This window comes from Crocuta crocuta, unplaced genomic scaffold (assembly GCF_008692635.1).
Source record: "Crocuta crocuta isolate KB4526 unplaced genomic scaffold, BGI_CrCroc_1.0 scaffold189, whole genome shotgun sequence".
Classification (NCBI taxonomy): Eukaryota; Metazoa; Chordata; class Mammalia; order Carnivora; family Hyaenidae; genus Crocuta; species Crocuta crocuta.
Window position 1 is genome coordinate 1,310,208 of NW_027551564.1, and position 24,056 is coordinate 1,334,263.

The following is a 24,056-nucleotide window of genomic DNA, read 5'->3' on the forward strand; positions in this document are numbered from 1 at the left end:
ATTTCTTTACAAATAAACAAAAGTATGTGATAATTAAAATATAATCTTTACAAAGAGATTTGTGACTGGGAAGAAAGGGAAAGAATTATTAGGCTAGGAAACTGGTGAAGTCTGGAATCCCAAAAGAGTAAGTTGGGTCCTATACCCACTTTTTGTCTGAGGGGTATTTGCTAAAATATTTTGGTGAGAGTGAACTTCCAGATTACCCAGGTTAAAACTCTATTGGAATATGATCCTCATGTAAGTTGGACACTACAAAGATATCACAATTGTAAGAATAAATTTGAAATTCTCTCTATACCCCCAAAGAATGCAAGGAAAACCAACTATTTCAAACATCTTTCTACAGTGGAGGATTTCCCTTCATTGTACTTCTTTGGAGCTACCTGAGTGGAGATATAACGGAGCAAGATTCCATGTCTGACTATCACCAATATATCAAGCTAACTCATCTCTGCCCCTGACCAGAATGAGACCTTTTTGCTACTGTCAGTTAATTATTGGGAACATCCTATGAAGCCACAAGATGAATTGAGGGAAAGGGGTACCTGTTCATTATTTACTTATGTTTTTAGGCATACTTGGGCCTAATTTTGAATGTACTATTTTCATTTTACAATGGATTGCTCTTGGACCTACTGGAACTAATGACATAATAAATCTAATAACAATCATTTTGTGAAGGAAAGCTCATGTTGATAAGGAGTGGGTTATCCCAGCGTCCCATGGTCATATAAACCTGATAGGGGCCAGTGGCATGACAGGAGCTGCATTGCACACTGAGAATATTCTGCCAGTAAAGGGATGAATGGCCTTACTCCAAATCCCAGGGGATCTTCTCTGAAAGTCTCTTTTGCAATTTGCTGGAGATTCATACAGCACACTATTAACCAGAGATACTCGAATGTCGGCACAGGCGCTGGGTTATGTGGCCACAGTGACAGACCAGCTTGTTCTTCAGCTTCAGCCCGACTTACATGTGTACATTGTAATTGCTGAGATAACAATCCAAGCTGGAAATAGTGTTCATTATTTTAAACTAATAGGAGAAAAATATTAAAGTAAAAAAAAAATTAAAGGATGAGAAAGAGAGATTGAATAGAACAGATGACAAAGATAAATTAGAATGTCAAAACAATAAAATTATAAAATTACAAACCTGGTACTTGTAACAAACACTATAACACTATATACAACCCCTCCTTCCAAGCAAAGCTTGGAACCTATATAATTCCTCTTTGGGGATGTGTTTTCAATCCAATTATAAGTCACATTTAAAAATCAGTTGTCTTCCAGTGTTACTTAGCAAAATCACTTTGGTCCACTAACTCGTTCACCAGCTTTAGCTAAGATTGACTTTAGGCTGTTTGCAAGAAAACAAAGTCCTCAAAAAGAAATGATGGCCAAACTTTCATATGCCCACTAGTATGCTGTCATCTAAATTTAGTGTGGAAATAGACAGGAGCAGCACACACTTGGAAAAGGAGGAACTGGAACCTAAACACACATTCGGTTCCAAAGACTGAAGAACAATAAGACAACCCACCCCTGAAAAAAGGTAACACTCAGATTGCCTGAGGGAAGAGTAAACTGGTGAAATGCTCTGGAAGTTAATTAGGCAATACATATAAAAGCCTTTAAAATGTTTATACCCTTTGACCTAGCAATCTTTGTATCTGAATTTCACATTAAGATAATAAGTGTTGCAAAGAAACATTTATGAGGAATAATTGTAACATTCAAGACTTTGAAAGCTATTTAAACCTCCAAAAATATCTTAAATAATTTGTATTACATATGATGGGGTTTTGGGGGAATGGAGGTTCAGAGCTGATGGCCCAGAAAGAATTCTTGAGATGTCTTTGGTACAAAAAAGGTGATTTTTATTAAAGCACAGGGACAGGGCCAGTGGACAGAAATTGCTGACCTGAGGAGACACTCATTACATACTATGAAGCTGGGGGAGGTAAAATCATGGGGAAGGTTCCACAAGGACTTTGGTATGCTAAAGAAGATTCCAGGAATATTGGAGGCCTTGCTATTGTCAAGCTAAGGTTGTTTTTCTCTCTAACAAAACATTAACATTAGGAGAGTTGGGAGTTCCTGGAGAAATGCCTCAACTATTTGTCAATGGGCTGCAGGTTACAAGGAAATTTAATTTTACCTACCATTTCCTTCTGCCTTTGTTTCCCACATCACATAGGATATTTCCACGAATCGTGGAAAACAGACACTTAATGATTTATTATACAACATTCCCCTTTAAATGGGATTTGGGGTTATGTTAATCTTCTAATATTCTTATGTGTTTTGTTCTATAGGGGACCTTATATTTTTAAAAACAAAAAACTTAAACATTAAAACAGTTGTCAGCCACTTTTGACATACATTATAATCATGTTGAGCTTTATGGAGAGATCTATTCTCCATTTATTAAACCACACACACACACACACAAAAAGCAGAATATTATCAACCAAACACAGATGTATAAATTATGGCTTTTATTTAAAAATTAATATTCCTAAGTATAATTACCATATGTATTGAATTTAGCAAAATAATATAGCTTCATTATTTCCAATGTGGCATTAATATGATTACAGTATCTCTAAAGTAATTAATGTTATAGTTTTTTAATTTAAGTTTCACAAATCAAACATTTATTAGGGCGTTTTTGTTTTTGTTTTTCTAATTTTTCCTGGTAGGCGGCAGATCTATAAAGATTCACCGATGGTAAGTAAGTGAGGCGGTCAGTGATGTGAATTACACAGCTGTTGTGCGTCAGTGACCCCAGGGTGCATGTGCTGTAGTCATTCCCAAGGAGCCGTAGTTCTCTTCCTGGACTTCAGATGCAGTACAAAATTCCTTTTCAAGACAAATTTCCAGGGAAAATTAGAAATAAACTTGTTAGCCAATGCAAGTTATGCTCTTAGCTTACCCCTGTGTTAAATGCTAAACTTTTTCCTCTATGTTGAAGATGGAATTTGAAAAATAAACTAAAAAGAACCCATCAACTTGTGTCCAGTTGTTGGGGGCCTAGTTTTTATATGAAATTAGGAAGAACCAACAGCTAATCTCTAATTTAGACTACTTTTAGATTATTTTTAGAAAATATTAGGTTATAACAAAAAAAATTAAAGGACTTAGAATAGCCTAAATTTTTTTTTTTTTTTTTTTAAAGAAAAGAGTTTGGGACTCCTATGATCTGCTTTTGTGACTTACTATAAAACTAGGATAATCAAAACACTGTGATAGCACAATATATAAATTTAATGGAACATGATTGAATATAAAAAAAAAATACATACCTACATTTTATGGTCAACTGAATTTTTACAAAGACGCCAAGATAATTCAATAGGGAAGGGATAGTATTCAACAAATAGTTCTGGAACAAATGGATGTCTTTAAGGGAATAAATGAACCTAGACTCAGCCTCATGCTTTACAAGAATTAATTTGAAGTGGATCATAGTCTTAATAAGGAATGCTACAAATGTAAAACCTCTTGAAGAATGTAGAGGGAAGTATTTGTGTCATTAGGCTAGGCACATATATTTCATATAATAAAATACAAAGTTGCAATTCATCAAAATTAAGATATCTTTCCTTCTAAAGTAAGCATTAATAAAATAAAAAGGAAACCACAGGATAAGAGTAAATATTTGTATAACATCTATCTAACAAAGAACATATTTCCAGAATATATGAAGGAACACTGCAAATCAATAGTAAGACAGTCTAAGGTACACTTAGCAAAGGTACACTTCACAAACGAAGATGTATGAATAACCAATAAGCACATTAAAGGAGGTCGAGCAGGGGTGCCTGGGTTGCTCAGTCAGTTAAACGTCTGACTTCAGCTTAGGTCATGATCTCGTGGTTCATGGGTTAGAGCATTGTGTCAGGTTCTGCGCTGGCATCTCAGAGCCTGGAGCCTGCTTCAGATTCTATGTCTCCCTCTCTCTGCCCCTCCCCTGATCATGCTCTGTCTCTCTGTCTCAAAAATAAATAAACTATAAAAAATAAAATAAAAAAAAAACTTTTAAAGAAGTCAAACATTGGGGCGCCTGGGTGGCTCAGTCAGTTGAACAACTGACTTTGGCTCAGGACATGATCTTGCCATCCATAAGTTCAAGCTCCACTCGGGCTTTGTGCTGACAGCTTGGAGCCTCGAGCCTCCTTCAGATTCTGTCTTTCTCTCTCTCTGCCCACCCCGGTGCTCGTGCTCTGTCTCTCTCTGTCTCAAAAATAAACTTTAAAAAAGTATGAAAAGGAGGTGAAACATTATTAGTCTTCAGGAAAATGGAAATTAAAACCATGAAATCTCCATGTTCACAATACTAAGTATTGACATTCATATATAGGAGCTTGAACTCTCATGTATTGTTACTAGGAATGTTAAAGAGTTACAACCACTTTAGGAAAAAAAAAACAATTTGGTAGTTTCTTTAAAAGTGAAATGTACACTTAACCACAGAACCAGTAATTCCCCTCCTGTGTATCTGCTCAAGTGAAATGAAAACATATGTTACACATATATTGATACTCTGTTTATAGCAACATCATTTATAATTGTTTAAAAAATGGAAACAACTTAAATATCCATTAACTGGTGAATGGATAAACAAGTTTTGATATACCCATACAATGAAATATTGCTCCACAATTAAAAGGAACAAATTACTAATATAACAAAATGAATGAATCTTAAAAACATTATGCTCAGTAAAGGAACCCAAGAACAAAAGGCTATATATTGTATATTCTCCTTGATAGGAGATTATAGAAAAGCCAACTACAGTGTCATTAAACAAATTAGTATTTGTCTGGCATCAGGAGAGGGATCAGGGATTGACTACGAAGGAATATAGGGAACTTACTGACATAGAAATGTTTGAAATTTTGGTTGTGGTGGTGGTGATAGGACTACTGTATTTGTTACAACTTGCCAAAATATATACTTGACAAGGGTAATTTATTGTATACAAATTTAATTCAATGAAGTTGTTAAAGATAAATTTCCTGTAGTATCTTTTTTGCTGTTTACCAGTGTAGCATTTTCCCCTCTATGTATTTTGTCATGTATTTTATTCTAAATACTTTTGCTTTTTACTAAACTGTCTGAGGAAGCGAATTAGACAGTTTGCCTTCTAGGAATTAAGTCTGGGGATGATTGTGGGGGGTTCTTCATAGTGTACTAAAGGCACAGAGGACAGAGCGTATGGTGAGAATCAGGTAGAGTTAAGTGTATATATTCCCAGAGTCCATAATACACTAACAAATGTGTGAGGTCCTTAACGTGTACTTTTTATAAAGCAGGTAAAGAAAAAAATGATGGTAGGTGAAATCTCCCCAAGGAGATACATTAGTGTCATGAAGTGTCAGTAGCAGACAAAACAGTTGAGGGTGAGTTCTGATGGGAAGGCAATTCTAAATACATGAGTGTACTATACAACATGGGCTATTTGGAGGGCAGAATTAGTTTACAACATGGGCTATTTGGAAGGCAGAATTAGTTTACAACATGGGCTATTTGGAAGGCAGAATTAGTTTCGCCTGTTTGAAGCTTAAGTGAGGGAAGTGAGGGAGAATGACCAGTACTGAGGGGATGGAGGTTAGTTTAGGAAGGCCATTCATACATCTAATGTGCTCAGAACTATTGGGAAATGAAGTAAAATATCTTAGGGAATGAGAACCTCTTAAATAATGTGTAACAAATATTACCATGAATGAGTTTATTTAACTCATATGTTCTCACAGGGGATGTATAGGAGACTGGATATAGTTATTAATATGCAGAGACATTGTCAATAAGCATTTGGTAAGAAGTCAGGGACTTGAATTTTGGCATCACTTCAGTCTAAAGAACTATGTCCTTTTGGGTGAGATCTTCATGGACACAGTTATTGGGCTTTGGGGGGCATGAATAATGGTTTTAAATAATTTCATGCATTTACTTCATCTATAAAATGCACTTATTTCAAAAATACTAATACAAATAAAATAATTTTAGAATGGTATTTTAAGAAATTGCAATTATCAGGTATAAATGTTGTACCATTATGATTAAACAGCATTTTAGAAAAATTCTTAGACATGTGTTTTCTAATCTACATTAAGAAAAAAGTTTCATTCCCTTGCACCTTGACTTTTTAATTATTATTAGAAGTTTATACTCTAACTTAAACCTTGGCTTACAATGTTTAAGTTTTAATGTAGCTGGTGTACTAAAACTCTAAAAAGAAATTACTAGATGGAATCCAGTGTACCCATAGTGAGATTCACAACCAACTTTCAAGTGATACACTTTTTATATTCATAATGTTACTACTAGCATATAAAAAATGAAGTATATTTTCCCTCCTAACGAGGGAAAATTTTAGTCTCATTATTTTTTAAACTATATATAAACTACCATTTAAACCATTCAAAAATATCTGTTCCTGCTCTTCCAAATTTGGACATTTTAATTTTAAACAAATACTTATAATTAGATCAGAAAAAAGAAAAAAAAAATTGACCAGATTGACAGCCTGATGACTTTTTTTTAAGAACTTCTGCTCTGGAAAGAAAGGAGCCACTTGACACAGGCAAGAAGAGGAAAGCGATACACCTGTCAGACTACACTTTCCTCCACTGTAAGCAAATACACTAATATTATTTGGCGAGTCACTAAGGATATATATCTTGTAAATCTCTAAGGATCTCTAGGGATTTATTTTGAAAAGTCAGTACTAGGGAATTTTTTTTTAATATTGTTAAACTTACCACACAAAAATAGTCCAGATTAGCCCTTGGCTAACAAAGTCATCTCCAAAGTGAAATCCAGAGAGAGGAATAGAAATAAATAACTGTAATGGGGTATCTTAGGAACGTGCATATTTAATAAATATCTCTGTAACACATTGTAAAGTATCTGGCATCTGAAAAACATTCAATGTCTGTTGTGTAGGCAAACACCACTAATGACTGTAAATACTAACATCCCTCTTCCTCTTTCAGAGACCACACAATTAGCCCCCAGTCTAGTAAAGTAATACTCATTATTTAGAGAGTTTCACCCTTTGCTAGAACCCATGTAAATACTTTGTATGTGTTTACTTAATTAATATGCAAAACTACATTATGAGTTAGATAATATTTTTCTTCCAATGGATAATAAAATTGAGGTTTGGAGAAGTTATATGATCAACCAGAGTTCACATCTTACGTGGAAGATTTACATCTGAATCAATAACTCTCAGTCATTTGACAGTTTGTTTCTTGATAAGATTTTCTTTTTTTTTTTTTTTTTTTTAAGCCTGTGGATATCCATTTTAATTAGGTTATTGCTTAAGGATCATAATTGGCCTGGAATCTTTTGGAAAATTTGTAGACTATATAAAGTTACATAAAATTGTGAAAAAGCTGCATGCTTCAATAACTTAGTATTTCCATCAAGCCTGTGGTTGAAAAAGAGTATGTCGACAATCATAAATGGATGTTTTTAACACAGTTTCTTGATATTTACAGTATTTTTTCTTCTCTAGTTGCCCTCCCTTCAAAGTTGGTCAGTTGTTTTTCCGTGGATTTTTTCACCTCACATTCAGTACAAGGAAGGATTTGCAATTTCTGTGGGGTAGTCACTGGCTCTATTGTAGCATTGGTTGAGGGATTGTCACTGTGCTTCATTGAACAGGTCCTGTGCTCTTGTAAAAGATTTAGAGGATTGCACTCAGTAGTGTTCAGATTTTCTTCCTGTGTTGTCTCAATTTGAGAGCTTTCATTGCTTCCAGAAAAGGATTGTTGAGGCTTGATTTTTGTCCTTGCATCAGGAATCATACTGCCAACTGGTCCTGGTGGAACTGACATCTGAGTTGGATTGGTCCTGGCTAGACTCAAAGCGAAGGTGGTTGATTACAGAACACAGTTGGCAGGCAGAGATGAACAGTCTCTTTCATAGCTTTCAGCTCTGGAGCTGTGAGTCCTGGTCAAGAGATTGTTTCTCTGGCGCACTTTTTTTTTTTAATGTTTTTATTTATTTCTGAGAGAGAGAGAGAGAATGAGAGAGAGACAGCTTGAGCAGGGGATGGTCAGAGAGAGAGGGAGACACAGAATCCAAAACAGGCTCCAGGCTCTGAGCTAGCTGTCAGCACAGAGCCCGATGAAGGGCTTGAGCCCACTAACCGTGAACTCATGACCTGAACCGAAGTCGGACTCTTAGCCGACTGAGCCGCCTCTCTCCTGCTCACTTTTGGCCACAGCTAATTTTCGTTCCAGATCAGTAAGTTGTTGGGCCTTAAATAATAAATCCCTCTTCCCGTAATGAAGCTCCTTCAGCTGGGCTTGGATTTTTTTTTTGACTCTTCTGCATGAATGGCCACACAGCTTGCTTCCGGACAAGAGTTTGTTCTTCAAGCTTTTATTCTCATTCTGGAGATCTTGGTCATTTTGCTCTTTCTTTCCATTTCAGTCTTTAAAAAAAATTAATAAGTCCTGGAAATTACATGTTACATCTGGGGCCACACAGTGAAGCTTTAGGTAGAAAGAGCTCAGGAGAGTTGATAAGATTTTCTAGCTATATTAGTTTAGTAGCTGTGAGGTGAAGACCAAGAGACAAAAACAAATTAAAAGATAAATTTTAGGGACACCTGGGTGGCTCAGCCAGTTGAGCGTCCGACTTTGGCTCAGGTCATGATCTCACCGTTTGTGGGTTCGAGCCGCGCATCGGGCTCTGTGCTGACAGCTCAAAGCCTGGAGCCTGTTTTGGATTCTGTGTCTCCCTCTCTCTCTGACCCTCCCCTGTTCATGCTGTCTCTCTTTCTCTCTCTCAGAAATAAATAAAACATTAAAAAAAGATAAATTTTTAAAAAGTTCCCTTCATGTAATTCCAATGATCATTCAGATTTTCTTCCTTTTTAAAAATTTTTTTTTGTTACATTTATTTATTTTTTGAGAGAAAGAGAGGCAGAACGCCAGTGGGGGAGGGGCAGAGAGAGAATGAGGCAAACCATGAGAGATTCTTCAATACAGAGAACAAACTGGGGTTGCTGGCAGGCTGTGGTTTGGGAGGATGTGCTCAGTGGGTAATGAGCATTAAGAAGGCAGTTGGGGGCACCTGGGTGACCCAGTTAAATGACTGACTTTGGCTCAGGTCATGATCTCGCTGTTCGTGGGCTCAAGCCCCGCATCAGGCTCTGTGCTGACAGCTCACAACCTGGAGCTGTTTCTGATTATGTGTCTCCCTTTGTCTCTGCCCCTCCCCAACTTGTGCACTCTCTCTCTCTCTCTCTCTCTCGCTCTCTCGCTCTCTCGCTCTCTCGTGTTCTCTCTCTCTCAAAAATAAATAAACATTAAAATACTTTAAAAAAAGAAGACACTTGGGATGAGCACTGAGTGTTACATGTGAGTGATGAATCACTAAATTCTACTCCGGGCACCATTATTACACTATATGTTAACCAAGGTGGATTTAAATAAAATTTTTAAAAATGCGAGTAAATAGTGATAAAGTATGATAACAATCAAAAGTATAAAAGCTGTAATTCCTTGGCGGTACCATTATCGATTCTACCCTGATGAACTATATAGCAAATGTTAACCTTAAAAGTTTTGCGTAAGGAATATAGAGCATAATGAATATGAAAATATTCCCAGTTTTTAAAAATTATTAGATGTGCCAAATAAAAGTGTTATTTACTCTCATTTTCCAATCCACAGACTGCAGCACTGGCCAGAAGATGCCTAACTTTGAAATAAACAATCCATTGAGTCCATTCAGATATGCTAATTTGAAATGAACCTCTTCTAGATTTTATGAGGATTTTTATCTTAATTGGGGAGACTTTTAAGGTAAAAACAATTTCATGATTAGCAGTCTGTGTTCTGGTTTCCAATTTCTCTGACTTTTAAGAATTTTTACATAATCTTCACAGACATACACAAAAAAGAAAAGGTCTCCAATAGTGACAACCAATTGAATATACTTCAGAAACATCTGATTTCTAAACCCAATGCCCTAGCATCGATTTATCCATTGTTATTTGCAGAGTTCCTGGAGCTTTTGTAGTTCAAGTATAAATTCAGTAGAAATTACAATCTGGGTCTTTCAGTAATATACCTGTCAGGTCTTACTACAAAATGGCATTGAATAAAATATACTTTGAATTTGTTATTGTAGTTTTATTCATAAAAGGGTAATGAGGCTGCCAATTGAGCATTTACACTGATGACCTCAAGAAAGAGTAGGAATTTTCCTGTCAAAAATAGAATTTCATCACTACTTGGTAGACACTTTTTTTCAAAGATTCTCTTATTTCTGGAGTGTTGAGATACTGATCTCATCTCATAGAATAAGAAAGTTTGAGAAATCAGTGGTGTTTGTATTACAAGTAACTTTGAGGTTTCAGAGTTTATTGATTTCATAGTAAACAAAATGGATAATTTGTTAACTTTAATATAACTTGTGCAAATTATCCTGTGCTTAATTTTGTATTAAGTTGTATTTACTTAACTTGTATTAGGTTACTTCTCTAAGTATTTCAGACATTTTACATATATGATGGTCACAGTAACCCTAGGAAATAGGCACGTGTGTGTACACACACACACACACACACACACAAACACACACACAATTTACATGAAAGAGTTACATAACCAGGCACTACTTCCTTTGCTTCTCCCCAAGACTGATCAGTCAACAAGGTGGGGACTTCCTGCACTGTTTGTCCTCTACGGCCAGTGGGTCCACTGTTTTGTGGAGAGGGAGTGGCAGTGTGGCTGGCCTAGGCAAAAAGAGGAGGAAAGAATATACAGTGACAACACTGTCATTGTGGTGGAGGAAAAGCAGAGCCATAGGCCCAGCTAATAAAATGGATTACTGATATTTATTTACCATCTATTGTGGGCAAGTTTATATTACTGATTACCATTTTATGTTTAAGTTTCCTTTACTAAAGCTCAAAAATTATTTGAAAGTAATGTTTTCTCGAAAAATAAATTTCAGGGCCACCCAGGGGGCTCAGGCTGTTAAGTGTCTGACTCTTGATTTCGGCTCGGGGAATAATCTCATGGTTGGGTTCGTGAGACCAAGCCCCACATCAGGCTCTGCACTGACAATGTGGAGCCTGCTTGGTATTCTGTCTCCCTCTCTCTTTGCCCCTCCCCTGCTCATGCTTGCTGTTTCTCTTTCTCTCTGTCTCTCTCTCTCTCTCAAAAATAAATAAACTTAAAAAAATAAAATATAAAAATAAAGTTCAAAATTTTACAAGGTGGAGAAAAACAGAATCTGTTTTCCTAAGGCTGCTGTAACAAAGTACCACAGATTAAGTGGTTTAAATAACAGAAGTGTATTCCCCTACAGTTCTGGAGCCTAGAAGTCTGAGCTCAAAGTGTTGGCAGAGATGACTTCTTCTGGGGCATCTCTTTGGCTTGTGTGTGGCCTGCTACTCTGTCCTCCCATTGCCTCCCTTCTGTCTGTGTCCTAATCTCCCCTGCTTATAAGGACACCAGTCATATTGAAATAAGGCCTGCCCCAGAGATCTCATTTACCATCAAGTACTTTGAAGGTCTTCTCTCCAAACACAGTCACCTTCTGAGGTACTAAAGGACTAGAACTTCAACATATACATTTTCAGGGGCACATTTCAGCCCATAGCAAGGTATCATATAGGGCTAGAAGCTCACTTGGTGAAAAAAAAAAAAAAAAAAAAAANTTAATTTTTTGAGGAACCTCCACACAGTTTTCCAGAGGGGCTGTACCAGTTTACATTCCCACTAACAGTGTAGGAGGGTGCCCGTTTCTCCACATCCTCGCCGGCATCTAGAGTCCTCTGATTTGCTCATTTTAGGCACTCTGACCGGCATGAGGTGGTATCTCAGTGTGGTTTTGATTTGTATTTCCCTGATGAGGAGGGATGCTGAGCAATGTTTCATGTGTCTGTTGGCCATCTGGGTGTCCTCTTTGGAGATGTGTCTCTTCATCTGCCCATTTCTTCACTGGGTTGTTTTTCGGGTGTGGAGTTTGGTGAGTTCCTTATAGATTTTGGATACTAACCCTTTATCTGGTATGTCATTTGCAACTATCTTTTCCCATTCCATCATTGCCTATTAGTTTCAGATTGGGGGAAAATTGACAATGCAGTATCTTAATCTTCACTCTAATAAAATGTATAGAAATTCTGACCATGTCCAGTGGAACATTTTTAAATACATTTTTTAAAGTAATTTACGTTATGTTTTGATCCAATACAGCTAACATTATCACTCAAGGATATGGAAGCAATCAATTTAAGGGAAACGTAGTAGTGTACAATCAACATCTTTGTGATAAAAATGTTTGTGTCTATGTAATGTTTACACTGACATTCATAATATTATTTACAAACATGTAGCAGTCCCCAGCCTGGAGCAAACCTTAGAAGCAGAGGAGCGGTGTTTTATTAGGTCATAGAAGAGGAAATCAGCGTAACTGAATCTGATCTTTCATCCAATCCTTTCTATGCTTGATGTCAAAAATTTTAATCAGAAACACCATGTGTTTTACTAACACCTTATACTCATAGTCTACTCACATATTTTCTTAATTTATACTCTATATAATGTAATTTTCAGTTGAGACCCTAATATATATAAATTCAAAAGGGAAATGAATCAGTTTATCTAATTGTCCATCTTTAATTAAAACACTAGAGGGCACCCTTTCCTTCTGTTAAAACATATTTCCTGCGCCTGAATTGTGCAGTAGAAATATAAACTACTGTCATGTAAAAATTATATTCTTTTTATTTTTAACTTTGTGGGCTTGATTCCATATTTAACTCATTTTATTTAAGATGATCCCAACACAGCATATTGTTGTAAATAATAGTTTACTTGTAGCTGACATTAATTATAATATGCCAGAAATGACAGTGTCACAGAGGCAAGCTCTCCTACTTAAGAGCCACATGTTCCCCAAGTACTGTGGTGGTGAGTAAAAATAAGCCTGTGTTTGACACTCCATGTGGTGTATATAAGCGTCAGCCAGACAAAAATCCCTCTGTTTTGATTTAGGGTTATTCGTCTTGAATGTGTTTTCCTATTGTCTGTGATCTCAAATGAATAGTACTCTACTGCTAGATTAACTCGCTGTTTTAAGGAGGACTGCAGAGACTGGCCTGAAGAAAAGGACAGGGATTAAGGTGTTAGTGAGGACCCAGCTATTCATAATAACTGTCAATGTTTATTTATTTAGCTCTGTTTATATCAAACACGTATCTAAGCATTTTATTTACATCATTTCATTGATAACACATTCATTCTTTTGAAATAAGTATTACTATTTTATTCTTGTTTTATATATAACAAAGATACAGTAATATGATAGGAGTAGATAATCCAACACAAATAATATTTACACATTTTTGAAAACTGTGAAGATTTGACTCCATTCAGTACAGATAAGAAAGGATCAGAATTGTTTTGAGGTTCTATGTGTTTAGTTGTAGGTGTAGGAGTTGGATTGGAGTGTGATATTTGCAAAGGATGAGGGCAACTGCATATATTTTGAATTCCTGATATACTTGACAATGTCACTGATTACCAAAGCATGTTGGTATCTCCTTTGATTATAATCTAGTACCATTGGAAATGTAAGAAAATTAGATTATTCACTTTGGTGTACTTTGTAATCTATAATAATTATGTTGAAACATAAATCCAAGCTGTGGTACAAACACATTCCCCAAGTGCATTTAGATTGGGCGGAGGAGGACTCGAGTGTAACACAGAGGAGTATACTGTCACAGATTTGGTGAACTCCCTAGTATAGTTTTGCAAGATTCAGAAACAATGGAGGAATGTTGTACATCCTCAAAGAGGGAGAATTGAAAACAGGCTTGAAAAGACTAAGTGCTGTATGTAATGCTCAGTTTCTCAGATGTCAAGTCTTTCTTACAACGGAGGGAATCCTGTGCCTTTTGGTGTCGAAAGAAAGAGAGAAAGACAGAAAGACAGAAAGATAGGGAAAGGGAAAGAGAAAGGGAAAGGAAGACTATAGAAGTTCTTAGAAAATACTTGTCAAATCCTGGACTCTTACTTACCAAAACACATGGGTTTATAGTCTTCATCATGATCAAGTCTGAGTACCGACTCACTATGCCACCTTCCTGCTGAATCCAAGTATTCACAACACATACACATTCATGCTCACACACACACTCCACAGAATAAACAGCAGGTGTTTAGAAAGTTTAAAAGAAAACACTGCTTTTCTTAAAGGCATCTTTGTAATGAAAAATAATCCATCATTTGTGACCATTTTTAAATAAAAATCCTTATATTTTGCTACAGACAACAAAAAGTCACTGAGGCTAACATGTTATTCTACACAGACAATTTTTTACAAGTTCAGATTTGAGATGAGCATGGTAGTAAAGATTTTGGTGCTTACTCTTTCCTAACCACTAGGAACCTTCTTTACCCAATTTTCAGAAGGGGAAAAAGCAGGATAGAAATTTTGTAGTCTATGATAATTGCATGGTAGCTATTTTTAGAGCATCTGTATCAGTGAGAAATGTATAGATTGGTATTTGACAAGCAAAGTCGTAAAACTATTTTGATTTATTCCAGCAGAAATTAAAGCAGGGAGATAAAATAAGATTGACGAAATATGACTTTGTATTATATCTAAAGAGATTTCCAAGGTGATGGTGCCACCTGTGGGTGTTTTTTTTTTCTGCCTATAATAAAATATAAGAAGATAGTAATTAATTGACTAAAGAATTTAAACAAACAACAAAAAAGAAGCCACAGCTTGAAAAATAAGAGTGGAAACCAGAGCCTAGAATTCAGAGTCAAGAGCCCAAGTGGAGTCATATTATATTATACACAAAACTAATCATGAAGACAAAATGGATTTCCTTTTTACTGAGGTTATTCCTAGGCCTTAAATCTAATCAAGGAACTCCCAACATTTGCTTGGCTGGATTTCTTGACTGCTAAGCATCAGTAACTTCTTTTCACCCTCCATTTCCTTTTTTTTTTGAAGAGTGATGTCTACAGCTGTCAGCCGTTGCCTCTCCTCGCATTGTATATTGGGTGTATAGTGGTAGATAACTTGTCTCTTTCATTACACAAGTCCATGGACAAATGAAATGATGTCCCAGGAGGTACTTAAAGGATTACATAGTAGATAATAATCAGCAGTTGGATCTTATTTATATAATGAGATTTTTCACATTGCTGATGTTGTATCTTTTGAGCCGATGTTCTAATAACATGACTCTCTTGGGAACCTTGGTATGAGGTAAATGTATTTTGCATGTGTGAGGGACATGAATCACAGGGGACAAAGTGGTTGGACTATGAAAAACATATTTAATGTACCCCTCCCTGATCCCCACCTCTTAGTGTTCACACACTTGTATAATCTCCTCCATTAAGTTTTGGAAGGACCCTTGACATTCTTTTAAACCAAAGAAAATATAAAAGGTAATTTGATATTTATCTTATGATTATATATAGTATATTCTATAAGACTGAGTCTTGCTGGCTGACTTGTTATCTTTCTCTCATCCTGGCTTTGAAGAAGCCAGTCTCCATATTGTGAGGTGGCCTATGAAGAGGGTCTTAGGCAAGGAAGTGTGGTGTCTGTAATGAGTGGGAGAGACCTCTACCTAAGAGCCAGAAAGAAGCTGGGACCCTCAGTTTCAAGAAAATGAATTTTATTAACAACCAGTGTGAGTTTTGATGTGGATCTATTGCAAGGAATTCTTATTTACTTTCTGATGAGAACTGAGCCCTGGCAGATGCTTTTGCTGAGGACACAGCTAAGACATGTCAGAACTCCGGACCTATGGAAACAGAGATAGTGCATGTGCATTATTTTAAGTTGCTAAGCTTGTGGTAGTTTGCTATGCAGAAGTAGAAACTTAATACATTTCTGTTGATTTTTTTCTATATTTACCTTTATAATATCAACTTTTTGTGATGATTTTTCTCCCAGAAATGGAAATGATATGCCTAGATACACTTACCAGGTGTTCAGGTAGGGTGGCTTCTTGTGAATCAATGAAAAATTAAAGTTCTTTTTGTTTTATTCATTTTCAGTTTTCTTTGGGAAATTGTTTTCAGGTTGACTTGGGGAGAGATGGTTATTGTTTGTTTTAGCATACTCCAATACATTTTTTTTTGAAAAACAAAAATTTTGAATATGAAATACTGACAAACAATGTATAAGTAGGAAAAGAAAAAAGTTGTTCTTGACCCGAACAGTAGAGATACTACTTGATTCAGGCATTGTTTCACCAGTTATGGAACACATAAACTAAATTGTGCTTAATATTTAATTATGCTTTGTGTATCACTAATATCATATAATAATTGTTTCTTTTTTTCTATTGTTACCCTTTGCTTTTGTTGCAAATTCTATTTGCTTTTGCTCCTGAAGAGATTGAGTATAGCAGATTTTTCTTTATTCCATCTCTCTTGATACAGATTAAGTCCTCTTTTAATCGTTTTTTCTGTTCATTTTCTCTAAACAAACTAAATCCAACACTGGAGTAAATTCTTATTTCTTGGTTTTAAAAGTCTAAAAATTACTGTCAATAAATATGTGCATTAAACTGAGGTTATGTAAGTGGAAACACTCAGCCCATTTTGTAATTTGTGTCACTTTGTACTCCTTCATTATTGAAGCAGAAACTATATGTAAAATTAAAAAAAAAACATTATAAATTAAAAAGCACAAATAGATAGGTAAAGCTAAGAGTAACTGACAAATTTTCTATTTTTCTTCTCTTGGCTGTGATCAGACCTTTTCAATAATATTGTGCTCCAAAAGTCTCATGTGAATATTTTTTAAATGTCTTTACTCAGATAAGAATCTGCATGACTCTATCAATTTCCTATTTATCTAAATTAAGAACATATTCTCGTATTATTCATATATTTGGGTCATTGCAGGTGTATGAATTGATTTCTGCACATATCTCACAGAAGTTCAGAAATAGAATGAATCACGACATAGGACAGATCCTTACGACTATAATGAATAATAGTAAGAAGAAGAAGAACTGTTTAAGCAAAACTAAAGGCCTACCTCAAATCCTAAACAAAAATAGGATTTTGTAATATCCTATTACAAAAAATATATAAACAGGAAAGTGCATGAAGAAATTAATAGTGATTATCACAGGATGATGGGACATATCATGATATTTACTATTTTCTATAATGTTCTCTATGGGGCGCCTGGGTGGCTCAGTGGGTTAAGCGTCTGACTTCGGCTCAGGTCATGACCTCACAGTTCGTGGGTTCGAGCCCCGCATCAGGGCTCTGTGCTGACAGCTCAGAGCCTGGAGCCTGTTTCAGATTCTGTATCTCCCTCTCTCTGACCCTCCCCTGCTCATGCTGTCTCTCTCAGAAATAAATAAAACATTAAAAAAAAATTTTTCATAATGTTCTCTATATTTTTTACTTTTTATACTTGTAAACATAAATATAAATGTTTATTTTAAGATAAAATAAAATAAAATTCAGTTGCTTAAGTGCATATATAGGGCCGTTTCTTAGTTACTAAATCCCAGTTATTCAATAAAAGGAGCCAAGGATCCTTGCAGAAATGACCAATTCTTTGATTTGGGCAGGAAAAATAAATTAGGAGACTTGAGTGTCTTGAATTTCTAGAAAGTAAGGAAGTTCAAAAAAGAAGAAAAGAAAAGGCAGGGGGAAATGGGACTCATGTCAAAAGGGGAAAGAATTAGCCTGAATAAGCTCCAATAATCAAAGATGGAACAATTTGAACAACAAAGTAAATAGCGATAGTGTTATATTGCAACCTAAAGAATACAGTGAAAACCCAAGAGCCTATACTAATCTAAATAAATGGTTGAGTAATTTCCTTTAAAATGGAGAGTGGGCAGGATGGACAATCTTCCTCAGAGAAGACTTCCAAATAGTATATGTAGAAGAAAATCACCATTAAAATACTATTGTTAGAATTGCTGCAGGCAAGATCCTCTAGTTAATGCTAAAATTAGCAGGTGAACTTTAAGGAGAAATAGGATATTTGCATAACATCAAAGTATCCCCCCCAATATATTTATTAAATACTCTAGTTGTTTTATTCTATACCCACAAAATACTCTTTCCACCAAGAGAAGAAGATTAATTCCTTTACCCTCGAGNAAGCTAACTTTACAGTGAAGAAATCTGTAGACACCATCTTAACAAAGTGATCAAGGTGAACATCACCAGCAATATGTCATGTTGGTATCACAGTTACCCTCATATGAGGTCATGAAAAGAAGACTTCACCTTTTTGGTATTTATTCCCCGTATAGATAAACTCAGACGATTTATGAGAAAATATTTGACAAACACAAGTTGAGGAAAGTACACTTGAACAGTACTCCACAAAAGTATCAATATCTTAAAATATACAAAGACTGAGAAATTTTCCGTCTCTGAAGGATGCCAAGTAGACATGGCATAAAAATTCAGTGTGGAGCTCCAGAGTGTAACCTGGAAAAGGAGGAGGACATTAGTGAAAAATCCGATATGTTAGCTTTCTATTACTACTGTAACAAATTGCCATAAATTTAGTTTCAGCAGTGCAAATTTATTACCTGACAGTTCAGATAGTCAATAATCTGGGATGAGTCTTCTAGCTCAAATCAAGGGATTTCTTGTGGAGGTTCTTGTGGAGGTTCTAGGGGTGAATTACACTGGTGACGCTTGGGCATCGGTTTTATTCTATGTGTATTTTCTATCATGAAAGGTGCTTTTTTATTGGTCTACAGTTGTGTATCAGACTGAAATGCAGTTCTTTTGATGGTTAACTGAAGGGGATAAAACCTGGCCCTGGTTCCAAAGAGTTCTGTGTTATATACACTGTTGCTAAAGAAGTAGGAATCAGTACCACTGCCCTGTCCCTCCAGGGGTAGCCCAGAATCAAATATACATTCATTCTTGACCTGTTACTATCAATTTGAATGATAAGTAAGACATAAAAAAGAACATGATTTGAAGATTAGTTGTAAAAGCATCTGGTAAAGACACGTATGTGGTTGGACCTCACAGAATGGGTACAGAGTGTGGAGATAATTGTGTTTCATGTTAATGCATCCACTAAGGAGAAGCTCTCAGAAGTCAAGTGGATAGCATGACATATCAGTTAGCCTCTTTCCACAGCCACCCAGTAATTGCTCAGTAATCCCAAATACAAAGTGGCCATCATTGGAAAGATGAGGACTCTGCATGATTTCAATTACATAAACTTCACCTCGCTAAGCAGGGCCTGGGCACTGCTGCAAGTAAAGGCCAAGCCTACCATCAGCAGATACCAGCATTGACCTAGGAATGTGTTGCCATTTATTTGTAGGAACCAGTCAGGACCTGGAAAAAGTTGTTAAGAGTGGCCTCCTTCATCATGGAAGGGGCAAAGATTTGTCCTCCCTGGAATGGACACAATTCTAGATATGGACTCTTGAAAACAAGAATCAGTTACAGTGCCATTTACAAGGTCACATCCTGAAAGAATTTGGTTCTGTCTTACAGGATGCAGTGTGTTCTTTGCATCAGCAACCCGTATATGGAGATACCTCTCCCATAAGCTGGAATATATGGGAATGTGTTGGCCTGGAAATTAAGAGGTGGAAGTGGTTGAGGCTTCTCTCACTTTTAAAGCTATTTATTTAAAGCTGGTAGAAATTGTGCTTCCACCCTCTGCAACTTTAAACTACATTGGTTGGAAATCTTAGTTCTCAGTGTAACAATACTTCTATCAGGGAACATTGGCATCAATCAGCTGTCTCTCCCTTCAAAGAGCCCATGAGTGAGACCACAATAACAGCACCATAGCACCCACTTCCCAGAAACTTGGTTTTCTGCTTCATATGACCCCTCCTCTAAATCTCTGAGTTTTAAAATTTCCAAGTTCTTTTCCTTGTTTTCTAAATCCTAGCTCAGCTGCTTCATGAAGTTGTTTCCTGGCTAATACCTTAGTGTTCTCTTTCTGCTTCTTCAATAACCTAGCTAATGACTCTATTCCTAGATAACAATTCTTCATATTAAATTCTCTCTATTACAACCTGATCATTTCTACTTGCTGACAAGACAGGACTATATAAATGATTGAAAAGTATTCTACATAAATAATTGTACAATTTTAAGCACCTTTTGGGTACCTACACCAATGAGTAATATTTGAGTGTATAATTATCTAGATATCCTGCTGCTATGTAAGCATTTTCTCTTAGTATACAGGAAATAAGAATTTTCATCTTTGGAATTTATAAAATCAAGTTCAAGTTGTAGTACAAAACTATTACCTCTATGACATTTAGAGGTCAGCCTTACCAAAGAATAGACATATTTCAAAATTAGAGAATTTACAGGTTATAATGTTGAATTTTTGCACAAGATTATGATCTAATATATTTTTCAAGGCCTTAGTAAGTTAATATGACCTTGACTAGTGGATCTTTACCTATGACAGTTGAATTCATTCTTATATTATTAATATGCTGCCAAAATCGACAGCATAGTACAGTGGTCTAAAGGACAGACCGTGGAACCAAGTTCCAAAGTCCTTGGCATGGTCATTTACTTAGTTTGATCTTAAACAGATTACCTAATATGTCAGTGCTCCATTTTTAAAATAAAGAAAATGATAATATCTTATTCCATAAGTCATAGTGATAAATGAGTAAAACAGAGTGCTTGGAAGAGCGATCCCTGATAGAAAATGCTATGAATTTCACCAATAGGATATAAGTGAGCTCCATGAATTCAGGGACTTAGGGCTTTTTCCTTTCCCACTCTTTGCCTAGCAACTAGAATAGTTCCAGCCCTCAATGATTAATCACTGAAGGAATAAATTCATAAATTAAAATGAAATTGTAGCGACCTCAGAGTTTGAGAGTTGAGCCATCAGTACTGAAAATCCACCGAGAAAGTGGGCATCCTGGAAGAACATCAACCGGCTTTCCCTGGATAACACACCTCCATGTCTACGTGAATAATACATTTTTTCCTATTCAAACAATTTTAGTATGTTTCATAAAATCATCTGTTCTCTCTTAGAATTATAGATGAAGAGTGGTTGCCTTTAAGCATGACACTTCCTCTAGAGTCTGAGAAGCACACTGAATTACTATTCTAATCAAACATCCCCTCAGTGTTTATAACCAGAATTATTAACATAATATTTCTCTTGGTATGACTTCAGATGAAACGAGAGTTGCCATAATCGTTGGCTGCAGGGAGGATTTCAAAGAACTTAAATAAACCTTCTAAGCAATTACACAAGAAAAACTTAGGCAATCACTCTAGATGGAACTCAACAAATCATAGAACAATATATTGTATGCTGACATTTCCTCCCTTAAAGAATAATTACCTCTTACAAGAAAATATGTATTGCTGCTTTGTGAGTGATTTTTCCCATGCTTCCCAAGGCTAATTCACTATGTAGGTCTGTAGACATCATCATCCTTTTTATTGTATGTGTTCTAATTTGATCTAACTGTAAAAGAATTGAATAACTCAACACAAACTCGTTCTGTAGCCCAGTTCCTTTTAGATTATAAGAAATACTGCACTGCTAGTATTAAATATACTTATATTTCTGGCACTGCAGTTTTGGAATTTGAGGGTGTTTCAAATACAGGAGTAATAGTGGTGGAAGGAAATCCTTTTTTTGAAAAAGAAAATAAATTGGTCCTTAGAATGATCTATTAGACCATAGGGATAAAAAATTAGCTAGTGAATAATTGGGTGAAAATGATTTTTTAAAAATCAAGGGTATGCACAAAGAAGTGAAATTTAAGTACTTTAGAGATTATTGCACCTAAATGCGTAGTGCACCATAAGACTTAGGTTTAGGTCTTTATGGGCCAATCCCGAACTTAAGAAAATAAGAAAAATGGGGTGCCTAGGTGTCTCGTTTGGTTAAGCATCCAACTTTGGCTCAGGTCGTGATCTCACGGTTCGTGGGTTCGAGCCCCGCGTCCGGCTCTGTGCTGATAGCTAGCTCAGAGCCTGGAGCCTGCTTCAGATTCTGTATCTCCCTCTCTCTCTGACCCTTCCCTGCTCACACTCACACTATCTGTCTCTCTCTCTCTCTCTCTCTCTCTCAGAAATAAATAAAAAACATTATTAAAAAAACAAAGAAAATAAGAATTGAGAAAATTAAAGACAAAGGCAGAAAATATTCGTAACAAAAAGGCATACAAACTGCAACCAGAATATCATGCTTTGATCAGTTTAAAGCACCTTGTATTTTTAAAGATTAAGAAAATAGTATATCCAGGTCTTGCTACATTGTTCTTAATACATTCTTTGTTCCTTACAAGATCATCATTTTCCTTCTGCATATGACAGCAATAAAAAGTAATATGAAGATATTTTACCTTATTATGGGCCTATAGGGAAAACACTACTCTGGCTTCTCTGAGTTAATAATGTTCACCTTTCTCAGGGCTGACTATACCCTAGGGAGATTTTCTCCTTTGGCATTTTCCCACTTCCCTCGTTGACCTATTTCTACCATATCCTATACCCCCAAAACTGGGCAGAGGGTCTGTATCACAGAAATATGTGTATCAACAACTTCTTATTCTGCTGTTAATAACAGAACTTGAACCCAAGCAAGGTTTAAATCTTTTATTTTTGAACAGTTTCTGATTAGAATATTTTCAATAAATTAATTTTGACACTCTATTTCCTCTGAAGTAGAAACTAAAGGACAATTCCAAATAAAAGAAAATAAAACAGAGATGAATGGATAATCTATAATTTCAAACTGAGGGATCTCTAAAACTTTGAACCCATTAAATGATAACAAAGCACCAAAGAGAAGAAATCTACAAATACTTGAAAAAGTCTAAGTTGTTGATTAAACTTCCATTGGAATATTTACATGGAAAGGGCAGAAAATAGAGTCAATACTAAGGTTAAAGCATCATATCCAAGGCATGTTTATCTTTTTTTTTTTTTTAAGTTTATTCATTTATTTTTGAGAGCAAGTGAGGAAGGGGCAGAGAGCAAGGGAGACAGAGAATTGTAAGCTGTCTCCCCACTGTTAGCGGAAGGCTTGAACCCCCAAACTATGAGATCATGACCAGAGCTGAAATTAAGAGTTGGACACTTAACTGACTGAGCTATGCAGACACCCCTTGGATCTTTATCGTAACAAATAGCTTCATGACCTGTTTTGTTTTGTTTTTTTCCAATAGAGCTGTTTTCTTTAGAAAATATTTGTATTTTATTGTGAAGTAGTCTCATCCATTGTAATAAAATTGTTGGAGGTGCATTTTATTTCACAATATTAAAGGAGTGAGCAAACTTTTTTCTGTAAAAGACCAGATAGTATGGTATTTTAGGCTCTTCAGGCCATATGGTCTTTCTCACAACTCTTCAACTCTGCCACTGTAGTGCAAAAGCAACCATAGGCAATTCATAAACAAATGGGTGTAGTGGGGTTCCAATAAAAGTCTGTTTACAAAGATGAGTAATGGACTGGATTCTGCCCATAGTCATATGTTGCCAACGTCTGATGGCTACTTTCCTGAAGTGTCCCATATTTATGACTCTGCTAACTTTCATGGCTGATTTCAAGCTTTATTTAAAAATGAATCAAATATGTCTTCTGCCATCTATTACAGTCCTTCAATTAAAAATATATATATGGCAATGTATATATCTTCCTGACATTCTACTGTTTTTTTTCTTTTTTCTGTTGTAGGCACCATCATATTTACAATATACTTATGTTGCATCACAATTAGTTTTTGCTATTAGGTTAACAGTAGAAAGTATTTTTTCTGGGTAGAAATTTGAAAGATAACGTGGTTTAGAAAATGCAAGAACCAGAAGAAATTGAAGAAATCATTGTAATTCATACGTCTTAACATAGAGATAAAAAATATGTCTCTTAGTTTGAAAATAAGTTAATGTCACTCTTGACTGGTGACAAAGAAGGATTTGACTTGCAGCTCATAGAGCTTTTCTCTCTAATGTTTTGCCCTTAAAAAAATGTTTCTTTTCTCAATTATCTCACCTTAGAAATTAATTACTTATTATTTT

The 24,056-nt window shown here is 35.7% G+C and overlaps 1 pseudogene; it reads right to left on the reverse strand.

Moving 5' to 3' along the window:
• Nucleotides 1-7,511: 7,511 nt before the first annotated feature.
• On the reverse strand, nucleotides 7,512-8,464 carry LOC144219966 (leucine zipper protein 2-like; annotated as a pseudogene).
• Between the last annotated feature and the right edge of the window lie 15,592 nt (nucleotides 8,465-24,056).